General features: G+C 36.6%; 1 pseudogene across 1 annotated transcript in view; it reads left to right on the top strand.

Annotated features, from left to right (window-relative positions):
• LOC308608046 (coiled-coil domain-containing protein 150-like) overlaps positions 1–20,753 on the top strand; it is a 102,999-nt pseudogene that overhangs the window by 56,723 nt on the left and 25,523 nt on the right. The window contains exons 16-17 of the transcript in view: positions 14,621–14,730; positions 19,782–19,905. The product of the transcript in view is annotated as a coiled-coil domain-containing protein 150-like (transcript). The remainder of the gene's footprint in view (positions 1–14,620; positions 14,731–19,781; positions 19,906–20,753) is intronic.

Below are 20,753 nucleotides of genomic sequence, written 5' to 3'. Positions count from 1 at the left end.
CCATTTTATTGGCGTAGAGTTGCTTGTAGTAGTCTCTTAGGATACTTTGTATTTCTGTGGTGTCTGTTGTAACTAACTTCTTTTTCATTTCTAATCTTATTGATTTGAGTTCTCTCCCTCCTTTTCTTGATGAGTCTGGCTAATGGTTTATCAATTTTGTTTATCTTTTCAAAGAACTAGCTTTTAGTTTTATTGATCTTTGCTATTGTGTTCTTTGTTTTTATTTCGTTTATTTCTGCTCTGAGCTTCATGAATTCTTTCCTTCTGCTAACTTTGGGTTTTGTTTGTTCTCCTTTCTCTAGTTCCTTTAGGTATAAGGTTAGATTGTTTATTTGAGATTTTTCCTGTTTCTTGAGGTAGGCTTGTATAGCTATAAACTTCCCTCTTAGAACTGCTTTTGCTGCATCCCATAGGTTTTGGATCGTCATGTTTTCATTGTTATTTTCTCTAAGTATTTTTGATTTCCTCTTTGATTTCTTCAGTAATCTCTTGGTTATTTAGTAACGTATTGTTTAGCCTTCATGTGTTTCTGTTTTTTTATGTAATTTTCCCTGTAATTGATGTCTAATCTGATAGCGTTTCGCTCAGAAAAGATGTTTGATATGATTTCAATTTTCTTCAATTTACTGAGGCTTGATTTGTGAACCAAGATGTGATCTATCCTGAAGAATGTTCCATGCGCACTTGAGAAGAAAGTGTAATCTGCTGTTTTTGGATCGAGTGTCCTATAAATATCAATTAAATCTATCTGGTCTATTGTGTCATTTAACGCTTGTGTTTCCTTATTAATTTTCTGTTTGGATGATCTGTCCATTGGTGTAAGTGAGGTGTTAAAGTCCCCCACTGTTATTGAACATTGGGGTTTTTGAATTAGTATTTTCATTTTCTTCAGATATATATTTGGGAGAAATTGCTGGATCATATGGTAGTTCTATTTTTAGTTTTTTGAGGAACCTCCATACTGTTTTTCATATGGCTGCAACAATTTACATTCCCACCAACATTGCACTAGGGTTCCCTTTTCTCCACATCCTTGCCAATGTTTGTTATTTGTGGTCTTTTTGATGATAGCCATTCTGACAGGTGTGAGGTGATAGCTCATTGTGGTTTTGATTTGCATTTCCCTGATGATAAGCAGTGTTGAGCATCTTTTCATGTGCATGTTGGCCCTCTGTACATCTTCTTTGAAGAAATGTCTATTCAGGTTTTCTGACCATTGTTTTAATTGGGGCATTTGGGTTTTTTGATATTGAGTTGTATTAGCTGTTCATGTAGTTTGGATATTAACCCCTAATCAGTCATTCCATTTGCAAACATTTTCTCCCACTCAGTAGGTTGTCTTTTCATTTTGTCAATGGTTTTCTTTGCTGTGCAAAAGGTTTTAAGCTTAATTAGGTCCCATTTGTTTTATTTTTGCTTTTGTTTCCTTTGCCTTAGGAGAAAGAACCAAAGAAAGATTGCTACAGTGTATGTCAAAGAGTGTTCTGTGTTTTCTTCTAGGAGTTTTGTGGTTTCAGGTCTTACATTCAAGTCTTTAATCCATTTCAAGTTAATTTTTGTAAATGGTATAAGTTAGTCCATTTTCTTTCTTTGTCAAGTGCCTGTCCAATTTCCCCAACACAGTTTATTGAAGAGACTACCTTTTTCCCATTGTATATTCTTGGTTCCTTTGTTGTAAAATAATTGACCATATATGTGTGGGTTTCTTTCTGGACTCCCTGTTTTGATCCATTGATCTATATGTCTCTTTTTATTCCAGTACCATACTATTTTGATTACTGTAGCTTTGTAGTATAGTCTGAAGTCAGGGAGCATATGTTAACTCCAACTTTGTTCATTTTACTCAAGATTGCTTTGACTATTCAGGATCTTTTGTGGTTCAATATAAATTTTATGATTATTCTAGTTCTGTGGAAAATGCCATGGGTTTTTGATAGGGATTGCATTAAATCTGTAGATTGCTTTGTGTAGTATGGACATTTTACCAAAATTTCTGTGAACATGGGATATCTTTCCATTTCCTTATATCATCTTTAATTTCCTTCACCAGTGTTTTATAGTTTTGGAGAGTATAGGTCTTTCACCTTCTTGGTTAAGGTCATTCCTAGGTATTTTATTCTTTTGGTGTGATTTTAAACAGGATTGTTTTGCTTTCTCTTTGTGATTGTTCATTGTAAGAGTATAGAAAAGCAACAGATTTCTGTATATTAATCTTGTATCCTGCAACTTTACTGAATTAATTTATTCTAATAGTTTTTTGGTGGAGACTTAGGGTTTTATATATAAGTATAATGTCATCTGCAAATAGTGACAGATTTACCTTTTCCCTTCCAGTTTGATGCCTTTTATTTCTTTTTCTTGTCTGATTCCTGTGTCTAGGATTTCCAATACTGTGTAAAATATAAATGGGAAGAGTAAGCATCCTTGTCTTGTTTCTGATTTTAGAGGAAAAACTTTCAGCTTTCCAACGCTGTGTATGATGTTAGCTGTCGGTTTGTCATAAATGGCCTTTATTTATGTTGAGATATGTTTCATCTATACCAACTTTGATGAAAGTTTGTATCATGAATGTTTGTTGAAGTTTGTCAAATGCTTTTTCTACATCTGTTGAGATGATCATGTGATTTTTATCCTTTCTTTTGTTAATGTGGTGTATCACATTGATTAATTTGTAGGTATTAAACCATCCTTGCATCCCTGGAATAAATCCCGCTTGATCACGGTATATAATCCTTTTTATAATTGTTGAATTCAGTTTTCTAATATTTTGTTGAGGATTTTTGCAACTATATTAATCAGAGATGTTGGCCTGTAATTTTCTCTTTTTTTGTGGTGTCTTTGTCTGATTTTGGTATCAGGATAATCGTAGGCTCATAGAATGAATTTGGGAGTGTTCCCTCCTCTTCAGTTTTTTGGAGTAGTTTGAGAAGGATAGGTATCAGCTCTTCTTTATATGTTTGTTATTGATAGAATTTCCCTGTGAAGCTGTCAGGTCCTGGACTTTTGTTTGCTGGGAGTTTTTTGATTACTAATTCAATTCCACTACTAGTGATCAGTCTGTTCAGATTATCTCTTTCTTCCTCATTCAGTCTTGGAAGATTGTATGTTTCTAGAAATTTATCCATTTCTTCTAGGTTGTCCAATTTGTTGGCATATAGCTGTTCATAGTATTCTCTTCTGATGTTTTTTTGTACCTCTGTGATATCAGTTGTAATTTCTCCTCTTTCAGTTATTATTTTGTTCATTTGTGTCCTCTGTCTTTTTTTCTTAAAGTGCCTGGCTGAAGGCTTATTGATTTTATTTATCTTTTCAAAAAACCAGCTCTTAGTTTCATTGATCCTTTCTATTGGTGTTTTTTTAGTCTCCTTTTCATTTATTTCCTCTCTGATCTTTATTATTTCCTTCCTTTTGCTGACTTTGAGCTTTGTTCTTTTTCTAATTCCTTTAGATGGTATGTTAGGTTGTTCATTTGAAATTTTTCTTTTTTCTTGAGGTAGTCCTGTGTCGCCATAAACTTCCCTCTTAGGACTGATTTTGCTGCATCTCGTAGATTTTGGAAAGTTGTGTTTTTATTTTCATTTGTTTCAAGGTATTTTCTGATTTCCTCTTTGATTTCTTTACCTACCCATAGGTTTTAATAGCATGTTGTGTAGGCTCCACATGTTTGTGGTTTTCCCATTTTTCTTCCTGTAGTTGATTTCTAGTTACATACCATTGTGTTCATAAAAAAAATGCTTGATATAATTTCTGTTCTCTTAAATTTGTTGAGACTTGTTTTATGGCCTAGCATGTGATCTATCCTGGAAAACATTCCATATGCATTTAAACTTTATTTATTTTTTATTTTTTTTAAAAATTTTGGCTGCATTGGGTCTTCATTGCTGTGTGCAGGCTTTCTCTGGTTGTGGCACGCAGGGGCTGTTCTTCATTGCGGTGCACAGGCTTCTCATTGCAGTGGCTTCTCTTGTTGTGGAACATGGGCTCTAGGTGCACGGCCTTCAGTAGTTGTGGCACGCGAGCTCCAGAGTGCAGGCTCAGCAGTTGTGGCACATGGGCTTAGTTGCTCCGTGGCATGTGGGATCTTCCCAGGCCAGGGCTCGAACCTGTGTCACCTGCATTGGCAGGTGGACTCCCAACCACTGTGCCAACAGGGAAACCCCCATATGCATTTAAAAAGAATGTGTATTCTTCAGTTTTTGGACGAAAGTCCAGTAGATATCTATTAAGTCCAACTGGTCTAATGTGCCACTTAAGACCACTGTTTCCTTATTGATTTTCTGTCCATTGATACAAGTGGAGTGTTAAAGTCCCGTACTATTATTGTATTGTTGTCATTTTCTCCCTTTATGTCTGTTAGTATTTGCTCTATATGTTTAGATGCTCCTGATTAGGTTCACCTGTTTTATGTACATATATGTTAATGAAAGTTAATCCTATTCTTGTACAGATCCCTTTATTATTATATAATGCTGTTTGTTGTCTTTTGTTATAGACTTTATTTTAAAGTCTACTTTGTCTGATATGAGTATTGCTACCTCAGCATTTTTTTCCTCTTCCATTTACATGCACTGTCTTTTTCCACCCCCTCACTTTCAGGCTGTGTGTGTGTCTCTGAGATGAGTCTCTTGCAGGCAGCATGTAGATGGGTCTTCATTTTTATCCAGTCCGCCACCCTATGTCTTTTGACTGGAGCATTTAGCCCATTGATATTTAAAGTGATTATTGATAAGTGTGTACTTATTGCCATTTTGTCACTAGTTTTCTGGTTGTTTTTATAGTTCTTCTCTGTTATCTTCTTCTTTTACTTCCTTCCCTTGTGGTTTGATGATTTTCTTTAGTGGTGTGCTTGTTTTCTTTTCTCTAGTTTCTGGGTATCTATTGTAGGTTTTTTATTTGTGGTTACTGTGGAGTTCATATATGTTGACCTAGAAATTTATGTGCTTATTTTAAACCGATAGTCATTTAAGTTCAGATACATTTATACACTTTTAAAAAGCTACATTTTTTATTCCCTCCCCCCACATTGTGTTTTCAATGTCATATTTTACATATTCATGTCTATCCCTTAACTATTTATTGTAGTTATGGCTGATTTTATAATTTTTGTCTCTTAATCTTGTACTAGCTTATTTAAGTAGTTGATCCACAACCTTTATCTTATATTTGCCTTTACTAGTGGGATTTTCCTTTCCTATAAATTCTTCTTGTAGCCTTTTCCACTTAGATAAGACCCTTTAACACTTGTAACATCAGTTAGATGAGCTCTCTTAGTTTTTGCTTCTCTGAGAAGTTGTTCATCTCTCTTTCAATTCTGAATAATAATTTTGCTGGGTAGAGTATTCTGGCTTGTAGGTTTTTCCCTTTCAATACTTTAAATATATCATGCCACTCCCTTCTGACCTGCCAAGTTTCTATGGAAAAATCAGCTGATAGCCTTACGGAGGTTCCTTTGTATGTTACTCTTTACTTTTTTTTCTTGCTGCCTTTAAAATTCTCTCGTTAACTTTTGCCATTTTAATTATATATCTTGGTGTGGGTCTTTTTAGGTTCATCTTATTTGGAACTCTTTGTACTTCCTATACCTAGAAATCTGTTTCTTTCTTCATCCTCAGGAATAATTTTTTTCAGCCATAATTTCATCAAATACATTTTAACCTTCTTCTCTTGCTCTTCTCCTTCTAGGACCCCTAAAATGGGAATGTTGTCCCAGAGGTTCCTTCAACTATCCTCATTTTTTTAATTTGTTTTCCTTTTTGCTCTTCTGAATTGGTGATTTCCAATATTGTATCTTCCTGATTACTTATGCATTGTTCTGTATCTCCTAGTCTGTTATTAATTCCTTTTAGTGTACTTTTCATTTCAGTTATTATGATCTTCAGCTCCAACTGGTTCTTTTTTATATTTTCTAGTCCCTTGTTAAAATTCTTACTCTGTTCATCTATTGTTTTCCCAAGTTCAATTAGCATTCTTATTACTAATGCTTTGACCTCTATATCTGGTAAATTATTTATCTCTATTTCATTAGTTGTTTTTTCAGGGGTGTTTTTTGTTCTTTTGTTTGAAATAAATTCTTTTATCTTCTCATTTTGTTTTACTTTCTGTATCTCTAGGTAAAAGTTACTTATCCCAAACTTAAAGGGGTGTCCTTGTGTGGGAGTGTCCCTGTGCAGTCTGCTCATGTCCAGTGGCTTTGTTGGGAGAACTGAATCTGAAGTGAGCACAGGTTACATCTTTCCCCAGGGTGTGCTGGCAGTTACCACCTTGGTGGGAGGTAGGGCCAGAGACAGAGAGGCTAGAGCCAGAGCCAGGTGTGAGCTGGCATTTCTCCTCTGCTCAATGGCTATAGCCACCCTATCAGGTGTAGGGCCAGGTATCAAGGTGCTGGAGCAGAAGCCCTAAGGGTCAGGTCCAGGCTGGTTTTGTTCCCTCTTAAGTGTGCACTCCTTCTCCCCTCCAGCAATGGCAGCCTTCGCCCTAGTGGGCAGCTGTATCCGAGCAAAAGGGTCCAGAGTAGGTGCCTGGCATGGGCTGGGGTATGCACTGGGATGGTTCCAGCACATCAGTAGGAGTTCCAGGTAGCTCCTGCCCCACCACTTCTACACACACTGGTAATGATTGCCCTCACCCTATTCAGATGCAGGGCCCAGTCTGAACTGCTCCATCTTCCCCAAGTGCTTATCCTCCTTGACAGTGGCAGCATTTACCTAATGGGGAGCTGCTCCAGAGCAGGAGGGGCTGGAGCTGGCATCCGTGCAGGCTAGGGCAGCTGTTGGGGTGGTCTTGGGAAACCGGCCAGAGCCCCAGGCCATTTTTAATCTGTTTCCTCTCCATTGTTCCTGGGAGTAAGCAAGCGTGTGTGCACTCTTCAGGAGCGGAGTCTCAGGTTCTTACAGCTCTCTGGTATGTCCCACTGATTTTCAAACCAGCTAGTGGGATTCATCTTTCCATTGTTGGTCCCCAGGACTGGGGTTCCTAATATGTGGTTCAAGCCCCAAAATCCCCAGGGAGGATCTCTGAACCTGTGATATCCCCTCCTCTTCTGTATCCCTACTAGGGACATAGGTCCCGACCTGATCACTTCTCCCTTCCTACCAAACTCTGTGGATCTTTCTTTGCAGCCTTGGTTGTAGACATCTTCCTGCCAGTCTCCAGTATGTTTTCACTGAGAGCTGCTACACATATAGATGTGTTTTTGATTTGTTTGAAGGGGTAGGTGAGCTCAGCATCATCCTACTCCACCATCTTGATTCCCTCCATCACATATGTTTTCCTTTTTGCAGAATTTTTATAACATTCCTAAAAAGAAGTAACCCTGGAAATTGAGATGCAAGGCAATAGAATTGACTTGTGCATGAGATGATACTGTTCTTTCACTCCATGTGAGTTTTGTCCCTAAAGTGTCCTCAGAGCAGGAAGCTTGCCACTAATAAGGCTAGACCAGCCTTAAACCAACTTCAGTAGAAACATTGAAGTCTAAATTAGTGGTTCTCAGCCTTAGCTACACAGTAGGCTCCCCTGGGGAATATTTTTTTTTTTTTTTTTTGCGGTATGTGGGCCTCTCACTGTTGTGGCCTCTCCCGTTGCAGAGCACAGGCTCCGGACGCGCAGGCCCAGCAGCCATGGCTCACAGGCCCAGCCGCTCTGCGGCATGTGGGATCCTCCCAGACCGGGGCACGAACCCGCGTCCCCTGCATCGGCAGGCGGACTCTCAACCACTGCGCCACCAGGGAAGCCCTCCCCTGGGGAATTTTAAAAACTCTTCATGCTAGGAAGTATATGATGTCTGCCATTTACTTTGAAATGAATCATTAAAAAAAGAAAAAAGAAAATAGTTTGGTAGATTGATACAGGAAATGATGGATAGATATATGATAAGTAAGTATAAAAATGTTAATGGTTGAATTTGAATGGCAGGTGTATGCACATTTCAATTTTTCTGTATATTTAAATTTTTTCATAATAAAATATAAAGGGAAAACTCCCCATGACCAGGCTTGCACCCCAGAGCAATTAAATCAGAATCTCAGGAAATAAGTCATAGGCTTCAATAATTTTTAAATCCCCGGTGATTCCAATGTGCACCCATAGTTGAGCACCACTGGACTGAATGGTATGAAGTGAAGTCTGGTTAGGCTTGGTAGCTATAGAGCTGACTGAATAAGTAATCTCCCTAGAGATTTGCTGAACACCTCAGTGTTAATCTTATCTCATCTTCCCAAGGGACTTACCATAGGGTTAGCAGACAAGATCCAGCCCAGAAATGGCAGGTGATCTGAAAGGCAGTTGATAAACCATGGTTGTGAAACAGTATGTTGTCCAGTAAAAAGATAAAACTGGGCTTCCCTGGTGGTGCAGTGGTTGAGAGTCTGCCTGCCAATGCAGGGGACACGGGTTCATGCCCCGGTCCGGGAAGATCCCACATGCCTCAGAGTGGCTGTGCCCGTGAGCCATGGCTGCTGAGCCTGCATGTCCGGAGCCTGTGCTCCACAATGGGAGGGGTCACAACAGTGAGAGACCTGTGTACCACAAAAAAAAATAGATAAAGCTATTTGGCTACTATTTGTGTGCTTTTAATTAATATTTTCCAGAGGCAGTGATGCACTTAAGTATAATCATCTATACTTGTGTAACCTTGCACAAGTCTTAATTTTCTTGTTTCATCTTATTCACCTATGAAATGAGCTGGGGGAGTACACCTCTCTTATTTACTTCTCATGGGGAAAAGTGATCAGTGTAATAGGCTGGGTATATACTTTCTCCTTTGTGAAACTAATCATCTCGTAGAAGCTGTGGCCCATGATTTTGACCTGCTTTTAGCTTTCCCAAGAGAAATGAAGTATATTTTTAAGTGTGTGAGAAAACTCTTAAATACTCATAGCCAAATCTTAAACCCTTGATGCCAAACTTTAGCTGGGAGTGGAATACATTTTAAGATTTATTAGTGAGTCTGATGTTACCCATCTAACCTTTTTTTTTTTTGCCATTGGAGGGCTTCTCACTGTTGTGGCCTCTCCCGTTGCAGAGTTCAGGCTCAGCGGCCATGGCTCACAGGCCCAGCCACTCCACGGCATGTGGGATCTTCCCAGACCGGGGCACGAACCCGTGTCCCCTGCATCGGCAGGCAGACTCTCAACCACTGCGCCACCAGGGAAGCCCCCATCTAACCTTTTAAACCTTGATTACATGTTAGAGATCATCCTTATAATCTTAAGGAAAATACATGCCTTTTTTTCTGTCCATATTCCTGTAATAAGGGCTGAAGCTTTTTGATAGCCTTTGAAAGGTGAAACACTTTTGAAACTATTGATTCACTGGTGTTTTTATGTCATGCTTTGGGTTGGCACATTCCAAAAGGCACTGACCTCATCAGCCCAAGGGAAAGTGCTCTTATATAGCACGTTATTTTCTTTTTTAATTGACAATCTTGTGTTAGTTGCTGGTGTACAGCAAAGTGGTTCAGTTTTATATATATGTGTGTGTGTATATATGCTCTTTTTCATATTCTTTTCAATTATACTTTATTTAAAAATATTAAATATAGCTCCCTGTGCTACATAGTAGGACCTTGTTGTTTATTTTATACACAGTAGCTTGCATCTGCCACTCCCAAACTCCTAATTTATCTTTCCCCTCACTTTCTCCTTTGGTAACCATAAGTTTATTTTTTATGCCTATGAGTCTGTTTCTGTTATGTAAATAAGTTCATTTGTATCATATTTTAGAGTCCACATATAAGTGCTATCATATGGTATTTTTCTTTCTCTGTCTGACTTACTTCACTTAGTATGATAATCTCTAGGGCCATCCATGTTGCTGCAAGTGGAATTAGTTCATTCGTTTTTATGGCTGAGTAATAGACCATTGTGTGTGTGTGTATATATGTGTATATATATATATATATACACACACACACACACCCACACACACATACATATATACACACACACATCTTCATTATCCATTCCTCTATCGATGCATATCTTGGTTGCTTCTATGTCTTGGCTATTGTAAATGTATAGCATATTACTCTCACAAGATAATCTAAAAGAAGAGCTACATATTAAATGTAATCAAAACAATAGTCTGCTGTGTGTTCTCTCAATTGGATTATAATCGATTAAAATATTACATATGAACTATATTAGATAAAATATTGCATTGTCAAAATTGACTTAATGATGTAAATACCTGGTTTTATGTGTTAATGCAGACTGTCAGAAATTGTCGCCTCACACTCAAACATGATTTCAGTTTCATATATGGTGCTGTATACTATTGCATTATCTAAATATGCCCAAATATATCTATCCTTTCTTTTTTTTATTTTTTTTATTTTTTTAATTAGTTTCTGCTTTATAACAAAGTGAATCAGTCATACATATACATCTGTTCCCACATCCCTTCCCTCATTCATCTCCCTCCCTCCCACCTTCCCCATCCCACCCCTCCAGGCGGTCACAAAGCACCGAGCTGATCTCCCTGTGCTCTGAGGCTGCTTCCCACTATCTATCTACCTTACGTTTGGTAGTGTATATATCTCCATGCCTCTCTTTCATTTTGTCACAGCTTACCCTTCCCCCTCCCCATATCCTCAAGTCCATTCTCAAGTAGGTCTGTGTCTTTATTCCCGTTTTACCCCTAGGTTCCTCATGACATTTTTTTAATTCCATATATATGTGTTAGCATACGGTATTTGTCTTTCTCTTTCTGACTTACTTCACTCTGTATGACAGACTCTAGGTCTATCCACCTCATTACAAATAGCTCAGTTTCGTTTCTTTTTATGGCTGAGTAATATTCCATTGTATATATGTGCCACACCTTCTTTATCCATTCATCCGATGATGGACACTTAGCTTGTTTCCAGCTCCGGGCTATTGTGAATAGAGCTGCAATGGACATTTTGGTACATGTCTCTTTTTGAATTATGGTTTTCTCAGGGTATATGCCTAGTAGTGGGATTGCTGGATCATATGGTAGTTCTATTTTTGGTACAGCCACTATGGAGAACAGTATGGAGGTTCCTTAAAAAACTATCCTTTCTTATGTCGATGGAAATTTAGGCAGTTTTCGTTTGTTTGCAAATAATGCTGATATGATGAATTCTTGCACATGTCTTTGTACTCACCCAAAATATTCTCTATTCTAGGTATAATTCTTAGGAGGAGAATTGCTGGGTTGTATGATGTACATAAATTGAAATTTACTGGAGTTTTTCAAATTTCTCCTAAAAGTAATTATACCAGTTTAGAAAGCAGTCTATATAAGAGGATGTAGAGTGACATGTGTTAACATGGATGAATCTCATAAAATAATACTACGTACTGTTGAGGGATACATTTATAGTAAAATTATTAAAAAGGAATAGGAATGATAAAACACCAAATTCAGGATAGTGGTTAACTCCAGGATGGAAGAGATTTAGTTGGATTAGGCTACACAGAGGGTTTCAACTATATTAGTAATGTTTTATTCTTTTTAAGTTGAGTGATGAATAGAAGGGATGTTGCTATATATGCCTGAAAGATTTCCAACATTTTTTTAAATAAATTTATTTTATTTATTTTTGGCTGCATTGGGTCTTCATTGCTGCATGCAGGGCTATCTCTAATTGCTGTGAGCTGTGGCTACTCTTCGTTGTGGTGCGTGGGCTTTTCATTGCAGTGGCTTCTCATTGCAGAGCATGGGCTGTAGACCCACGGGCTTCAGTAGTTGTGGCTCGCAGGTTCTAGAGCGCAGGCTCAGTAGTTGTGGTGCACAGGCTTAGTTGCTCCGCAGCATAGGGGATCTTCCTGGACCAGGGATCAAACCAGTGTTCCCTGCATTGTCAGGAGGATTCTTAGCCGCTGCACCACCAGGCAAGCCCAACACCTTTTTCTTGTCTTTAAACATATGTTAGTTAGTGCTTTATGCTCACTTTAATCTACCACTGGCCCCATCACTCTTATACCAACTGGATTCAAATATTATGTTAGCTGCCTAGCCCCTTAGGAGCAGCTGCATTTGTGACCTTAATTTAGAGATTATTTAAAGGTTTTGTTTGTTTTGTTTTAATAAATTTTTATTGAACTATAACATATTATACAGAAAAGTACACAGGATACAGGTAATGGATTTTCACAAAGTAGAGGTAACCATGTGACCAGCACACAGAATATTCCCAGCACCCAGAACCCATTTCATAGCCTTTTTCAGTCACTGTCCCCCATGATGTTACTATCCATCATCCTGACTTCTAATACCCCAGATTAATGTTTGAACTTTATATAATAATACGGTATATAATTTTTGTGTGTCTTGTTTCTTTCACCCAGAATTATAATTGAGAGATCCATCCATGTTGATTGTTGTTGTACTTCTTTGATTTGAATTGCTTCATGGAATTATATGAATATTATTAAGGGTTCTGTGCTGAAATTATCAGTTTTATGAATGTATTTTCATACTTTTAGTCAAAATACATAACTCTGGCAGTTTAGGTTGTTTCAACTCTGTAGCTCATTTCAAACTTTGGGGTAACGTTTTAGGCTTGTCCTACTTTATTTCCAACTTATCATATGTATCGAAGAAGAAAAAACCTAGGAAATTTATTAATAGCATTAATTTAGAATACTTGCATTATAAAACACATAAAAATAAGTTCCGAGCTTCCCTGGTGGCGCAGTGGTTGAGAGTCCACCTGCCGATGCAGGGGACGCGGGTTCGTGCCCCGGTCCGGGAAGATCCCACATGCCGCAGAGTGTCTGGGCCTGTGAGCCATGGCCGCTGAGCCTGCACATCTGGAGCCTGTGCTCCGCAATGGGAGAGGCCACAACAGTGAGAGGCCTGTGTAACACACACACACACACACACACAAAAAGTTCCTTTTCATCCATTTCTTAGGTGTCTCACAGTTTCTATAGTGTTATGTTTTTATAGTTTTATATTAGAAAATATATGTAAGGGGCAGTATTAGGGTAGGAGATTAAGAAGTACAGACTACTGTGTATAAAATAAGCTACAAGGATATATTGTACATTACAGGGAATATAGCCAATATTTTATAATAACTATAAATGGAATATAATCTTTAAAAATTGTGAATCACTTTGTTGTATAGTTGAAACTTACATAATATTATAAATCAACTATACCTCAATTTTTAAAAATATGTATCTATATATATTTAGACCATTTGAAACAATAGGAGGATATGACCTTGACCTAAATACTGGTATTTCTGAGACTGCCTGGTAAGCTAGCTGTGGAAGCTACTTGGATTTTAATGACACAGAAACATCAGATCTCTGAGGGCAGCAGGATTTATTTGCTTCTGTGTTCTTCCACATTTCAGTGTCCTGAATTAGAAATTCTTCCAAAAAAGAAACCCAGTATAAAAAGTAAAGTGCTTTATAGATGAGAACATGCCATCTGACAAGTTTCAGGGCATTTTATTGAGTACTCTGAGGCTGGGGTAGCGTAAGTTACCTGAGAAATATTGTGGAATAAAGATATTCTGTGTTTTGTTTGAAGAGAGGCAAATCTAAAATTCTTGAGTGCTCATCAGTATTTTCCACTGAGTTCTAAGGTTAACAGCAGTTTGCTTACATTTAAAATGAGAATAAGTGTTGCATCAATACCTCTCTTTAGAGGCAGCCATTCTAATTCTGAACCTTAAGTGAATACACTTAAGGGGGATCCATGGAACATGTTTTATACTGTACACTGTGGAACAGAGCACCAGAAACAGGCAAAGATGAGAAAAAGGATTCTGCTGATGGAACAAGAGAGATTTCCTAAGACAAAATGTGTTTTCATGTAGCCTTTCTAAAAAAAACTAAGTATTAGCACTCAAATTTTAACAGTTCTTGAAAACAATCAGTGGCTACAACCAAGAGGGGTTTGCCCTTCAGAGGTGGGAAACAAGAAAAGATAGTGAGAGAGGAAAAAGTTGATTTAAATTAAAAATTTTGGATGAATTTTTTTCTGATTCAGAGATAAGCTCAGTAATGTTAATTGTCGATTTGTATTGAGAGGGTTGGGAATAAGAGGAAGAAAATGTAGACAAACACACAATTTGGAGATTTGTGAGTAAAATATTAATGATTTTATTCCCCCAAATCATCTTTTCTTTAAAGTGAAAGATGTGAGTGGTCAGCTTTATGAGTTAGTTTTCAAATATAATTCAGCCTATAAGAATTCTGTTAATTCAACTTTCGTAATTCTCTGTGGGTAAACACAAGACTCTTGTCTCCTTACATATTGACAATTCTAATTATCTGTACTCGGAGTTTTGAATACTAGATACCACAATTTCTTTAAAATTGAAATATTTTACCCACAAAGTCTCACTGTTATATTCATGAGTCATGTTAATTTGGAGTTTCCATAAATGCTATAAACCAAATGAATTATCTCAGTACATGTATAGGGCTATAGCCTATTTTATTTGTTGAAATAGCTATTTTAGTTGAAATAGCATCATTAGAAAAAAACAGGATCGCTTTTTACAAGTTTTAAGGATTTTCTGTGATTTTTTTTCTGCAAAACTTGTGACATCTTTTTTTTCTGTTTTGGAGTATATATATATATATATTTCGTTAATGAGACTTGTTTTTTTATTCTTCTGTTTTTCCTCTAGATAAACGTTAAGCAGCTAGAAGAACAACTACATTCTTTTACTGAAACCAGTTCACAGAATGACCATCTACGCAAGTTGAATAAGGCACTAGAGGGCAAATATGCTCAGGAGTGATTAATAGCTATAAAACAGATTGTGTCTTTGTTGTTTTAATTAGCTTTTAAGAAATTGATGACTTTCTCCCCACCTCACCGTATGATCCCAGAAAGATGAATATTCTCTCACTTGATGCAATTTATCAAAAATATTTTAAACACCCTCGATGTACAAGGTTCCACTCAACCACAGAAGAATTCATAAAGATGCCTGAAGCAGTATTGGGACATTCAACTTGCATGCTGTAATTGCAGGATTAGGAATGTACTCAGCAGACTTTATTATAGAATAGAAGGTTATGCCTTTCAGAAACACAATAGATTGTATTGTGAGCATGCATAGGGAACATCATCATGATGAAAGTATCGAGAATCTCTATCATAGAGGAAGTGGTTTTTTAATTTGAACCTTAAAACTTTTGGCAGACGTGAGGAACAAGTATCTTTGGGTTTTTAATTACAGGCGAATGCAGAACTTGTTGCCAACAAGATATACCTGCAATAACGCACTTGAAAGAGGTATTAGTAGTGAAGGTGCTTACTTGTTAGCATGGTGACTATTGAGACTGAGACTATTGAGACTATTAAAACTGTTCGTAGGTCACATAACAATTTAACATGAACAGAGAAAATTAGACAAAGAAGATATCTAAAACATTTAGTGAAGAAAATAATCCAGGAATATGTTACTAAAAGAAAGTGATTCATTTCAATGATTTACAAATTTATCACATTATTTATTTTTAATTTTTAACAGTGTAAGCATGTGTAACTTCTTTAACTATAACGTTTGTGTATGTATACCCTTGGTAACCAAGCAACTAGAATGTGTCTTCAAATGGTTCTAACAATCTGACTATACTGGTAAAGGGGACCTCATTAGATATGCTTTGTTTCTTCATGAGGACATACTTTACATTAGTATTTTCTTCATTTTGTAAACAAAGGAACACATTTTTAAGTATATTTTCCATCCCAGCTTCATTTAGAATGTTGTGTTGTTTCTCATAGTAAAGGGGGCACTCACTGAAAAATAATTCTAGGTTTAGTTGATTTTGTCTTTTTAAATTGGTGATGCTTCCAAGAAGAAGGAAGTCTCCAGAGAGGCCTGCATCTTCAAGATTACTTTAAAGCCATAGGCCCTGTGTCAACAATGTAAAGGAATGAAGTTCATCAGTTGTTTTGCCCAGTGTTAGGTCAAACCCTACACACCATGTGACGTTTGCACCTACCCTGACTTCTGTGAGGTCTTCTCAGGAGATCAGAGACTCTGGGATCTCTCTAAAGACTCTTTTGAATGCCATTAAAACCATGGAGGGAAGACTGGAAGGTAAAATAGACATTCTTGCCTCAACACCATTAAAAAATGACGAGTCACCAAATTTTCTTCACCGGGATTCAGTAAGTGAAGGCCACAAATTAAATCATAAGGAAATTTCAGATTTATACAACAATGAAGAAAAGTAGTAACATCTAGAAAGATAACGTTTGGAGGTGTGAGGAACAACAAGGAAAGAACTTCTTCACAAACAGGAAAAACTGATGATGTAGATCAAAACCATCATTCTGGCTATTGCATACTTAGTTTTTGTTTTGGACACAGAAATGTCATATTTGGCTTATGAGTAACCATTGAGATTTTTAATCTAATTTTCACTTTAAAAATTAATGCTAATAGTCTTAACATTTACAGTAAAATGGGTAAAGCCTGATTTTAAAGTAGAAATACATAAATAGAAACCCTGAGAACTTGAACACTGGAAAATACTTTCCAAAGAAAACTTACTAGAGCATACATCTTTGTTTGGTATTTAAAAATAGAAAGTACTATAGCTTGTCTTCTAGAGTTAACTACAATTTAGACCCTTTCTGTAAGCACTTTTGCTAGTGGCCTTTTCATTTTTATAAATATTTTATAAGCACTGATAAAATTATAAAAACTATATTCTTCCTAATATACTTTTCTAGAACAAAATCCAATAGGTTTTCAAAACCTTATAAGTTAGCATCTTCTGTACTATTCTTGAATCCTTACAGAAGACGTTAAAGTATTCATCATGTTACAGGTTAAAAGTTATAAGGAAGTATAATATTGAGGAAGATGTGGGGAAAAGGCATTCTTCTTTGCTGCTGTTTGGAGTGCCCTTTTCCTGTGGAGGACAATTTGGCTTTGTTTATCACTTTACACCCACAGTTGTACTTTTTCCTACAGATACACTAGCTTGTACATAAGACATGTTTACGAGGTTACTTTCTGAAGTATTGTTTGTTATTAGCAAAAGACTAGAAACAACCATAATTCCATCAGTAAGAGGCTGGCTAAATAAATCATGGTATATCCATAGTTTGGAATACTGTTTGAAGATATATTTATCTTAATCATAACATATCTATTATTAGGTTAAAACAGTCAAGGTTCAGAAGACTATACAGAGTATTTTACTATTTGTGTGCAAAAGGGTTGGGGTGATGAAGTATACATATGTATTCACTTTTGAATAGAGTCTCTCTAAAATGAATCGTAATAAATTGGCAACATTATTTTCGAGGAAGGAAACTGGGTGGCTGGGAGATTTTTCACTTTATCCTTTTGTACCTTAAGAGTAATGTGAATGTGCTACCCATCCAGAATAATTTTATGAACACTTTATTTTCAACAGAAGTAAAAGTAGAGAAAGGATGGTCTTTTCAACAAATGTGCTAAAGCAATTGGGTATCATATGCAGAAACAAAAAAGCAAAATACCTTTGATCCATACCTCTTACCATATATAAAAATTAACTCAAAATGGATGAAAGCCCTAAAGGTAAAACTTAAAACTGTAAAACTTCTGAAACATAGGATGAAATCATTGTGATCTTGGATTACACTAAGATTTCTTAGATTTGACATCAAAAGCATGATCCATAAAGGAAAAAAATGTAACATTGACAACGTATGCTCTTCTAAGACATTGTTAAGAAAATGAAAAGCTACAGGCTGGGGGAAAAACATTTGCAAATCACATATCTAATAAAGGTCTTGTCTCCACAGTTTATTAAAAACTCTCAAAACTCACTAAGAAGGAAAAACAATCTGAAAAAAAAGGCGCAAAGTATTTTATTTATTTGGTGAACACACGTTTCACAAAAAAAAAAGATATACGGATGATAAATAAGCACCTGAAAAGATGTTAGACATCAGTCATTAGGGAAATGCAAATTAAAACTGTAGTGAGATACTACCACACACTATTAGAATGTCTAAAATTGAAAAACTGATTACCCCAAGTGTTAGTGAAGATGTGGAGGAACTCTCATACATTGCTGAAGGGAATGTAAAATCACTCAGCCACTCTGGAAAATAGTTTGGTAGTTTCTTTAAAAGTGAGACATACTACTACCATACAACCGAGCCATTCCACACCTATGCATTCACCAAAGATAAATGAAAACATATATCTACACAAAGATCTGTATACAACTGCCCAGAGCAGCTCTACTTGTAACAGCTTAAAACTGGAACAACTCAAGTGTTCAGCAGAACACTATTCAGCAACAGAAAGGAAGAAGTATTGATATATAAAGAAGAGTGAGTGAATCTCAAAATAAATGTGCTGAGTGGAAAACCATTCAAAAATGAGTACATAAAATATGATTTCATTTATATAAAATTCTAGGAAATAAAAGTGAATTGATTGTGACAGAAAACAGGTCAGTGGTAGCCTTGGGTGGATGTGTAGGAACAGGGAGATATAGAAGTGGGGGAAATTACAAAAAGGCATAAGGGAACTTTTGGGATAATGGAAGTGTTCATTATCATGATTATGGTTTATACATATATCAAAATTGTACACTTTAAATATACATAGCTTATTGTATTTCAACTATGTCTCAGCAAGGGTGTTTTTAAAAATGTGAATGTATTATACTAAAATTAATTATTTTTAAATGTTTAAAATAACATTCTTGAAATGACAAAAACAGTAGCAATAGAGAACAAATTACTGGTTGCCAGGGGACATGGGATGTTTGGGGGAGGGTGTGAACAGAGAGAAGTAGCATAAGTGAGTCCTTTGTGACAGTGGAGCAGTTCTGTATCTTGATTGTCGTGATCACAGGAATATGTGCGTGGGGTCAAATTACATAGAGCTATGTGCATGTGTGCATAAACAGATGAATGCAGGTTAAAAAAATGGTGAAGGGCTTCCCTGGTGGTGCAGTGGCTAACAGTCCACCTGCCGATGCAGGGGACACGGGTTCGTGCCCCCGTCTGGGAAGATCCCACATGCCGCGGAGCAGCTGGGCCCGTGAGCCATGGCCACTAAGCCTGTGTGTCTGGAGCCTGTGCTCCACAACGGGAGAGGCCACAACAGTGAGAGGCCCGCATACTGCAAATAAAAAAAAGTGAAAATTATAAGTTTTGTAGTCTAGTGAATCTCATTAAAGTCAATTTCCTGGTTTTAATGTTGAACTACAATATAAGATGTCATCATTAGAAGCAGGGAAAAGAGTGCATGGGGACTCTGCACTAATTTTGTAAACTCCCATGACTCTGTATTTCAAGATAAATTATTTTTTAAAAGAGTAGTATTTAGAATAGTATGATGAATCTGAAACAACTGTGTAGATATACTAAAAGTATTTCAGAGATGTAAAATTCTAATACTTCTAATTAGGATTAGGACACTATTTAGAACACTTCTGTAACACTATTTTCTTGACACTAGTACTTATTCACCTTTGCTTTTATGATATTAATTTACGTTGTATTTTCAAATTCTGTGATAATCAATTTCTCCCCCGTTTTTCATCTTGGCATCATTGTCTTATCTCCCTTATCTTCATTCTGTGCTTTCATAGAGATTGACATATATTAGAGATTTGCCCATGTTTATTAACAGATTTTTTTTGCTTTGTAGTTTTAAGGGGAAAAACAGCTACTAAAGCTAGTTTTTATTTACCATAATATGTAAGAATATTTAATTAAACATTTTAAATTTGGTTTCTAAATTGCTGTGTCTTATTCTAATTGCTGATTGACTGTGCTTTGGGTGAATCATTTATCATTTCTTTTTTTCTACTAAGGCGAAATCCATTCTTGAAAGAAAGGGAGCTCTCACGTGTTGTGAAGGGTCAGGCTGCAGCCCTGAAAGAGAGTCAGAAGTTGAAACATGACCTCGAAGCTTTGCAGGACAGGGAGAACAAGAAGGCAAGACATCAATCCTTTCTGAAGTCTGTTACTGAAATGAAGCGCTTCTGATATCTTTCATGAGCCATATTCTTTCTTTTCTTGTTACCTTTAGTAAAAAAGAATGAGGATTGATCAGAGGAGGATTTTATTTTCCTAAAGAAAGGACAACTGTAGAAGAGCTCTAAAATATTTCCTTTAAAAATACATGATTTAACTCCCAATGTTTTTTTTCTTCCTGTCTTAAAATAATCAAAAGTTCTATTTTTTTCTGTTGAAACACATCTGACCTTGGTAATAATAACCACCTACTTATGTATTATTAATGTGATATAACACTGTTAAGATTTTATGTTAAGTCAAATTACCAAATGCTTTCTGCTTAACAGTATGTGTACTTAGTGGGAAGAGAGGTAACATCCCAAAATTCTTGACAGCAGGTGCTAGATTTTGCCACTCTGAAGAGGGCTGTGAGTCACATCATTCTTCAGCAGATTCCACTTATGGTCCTCTTTCCTCAGATAATTCTGATGGGCTTCAAATGTGTTATCTTCTTCTGACCCCATGGTAAGATAGCTGAGGAGGGCTAGCACAGGCCAGTCTGGGACCACCTCTAGCCCCAAGAAGCTGTTGGTCCTTATGTCTCAGTTAATATATGTGCTGTGACACGACAATAGTTAGGATGCACTGCAGAGTTCTTCATAGGATCCATATGATCTAGGGTCTAGTTTTCTTTTTCTCAAAAAGTCAGAATAACTTAAGAAACAAAATAAATATAAAATATACTTTAATTATTCCTCTTAACATTCTACCAGACCTGTTTTCCATACTCTTCTAGAAGTCATGGGACTCAGCAGAAGAATAACCAG

The sequence above is a fragment of the Mesoplodon bidens genome, assembly GCF_964165515.1.
Source record: "Mesoplodon bidens genome assembly, chromosome: 20".
NCBI classification, from domain to species: domain Eukaryota; kingdom Metazoa; phylum Chordata; class Mammalia; order Artiodactyla; family Ziphiidae; genus Mesoplodon; species Mesoplodon bidens.
The sequence above is the reverse complement of the archived record's forward strand: the minus strand, read 5'-3'. Positions and strand labels throughout refer to the sequence as shown.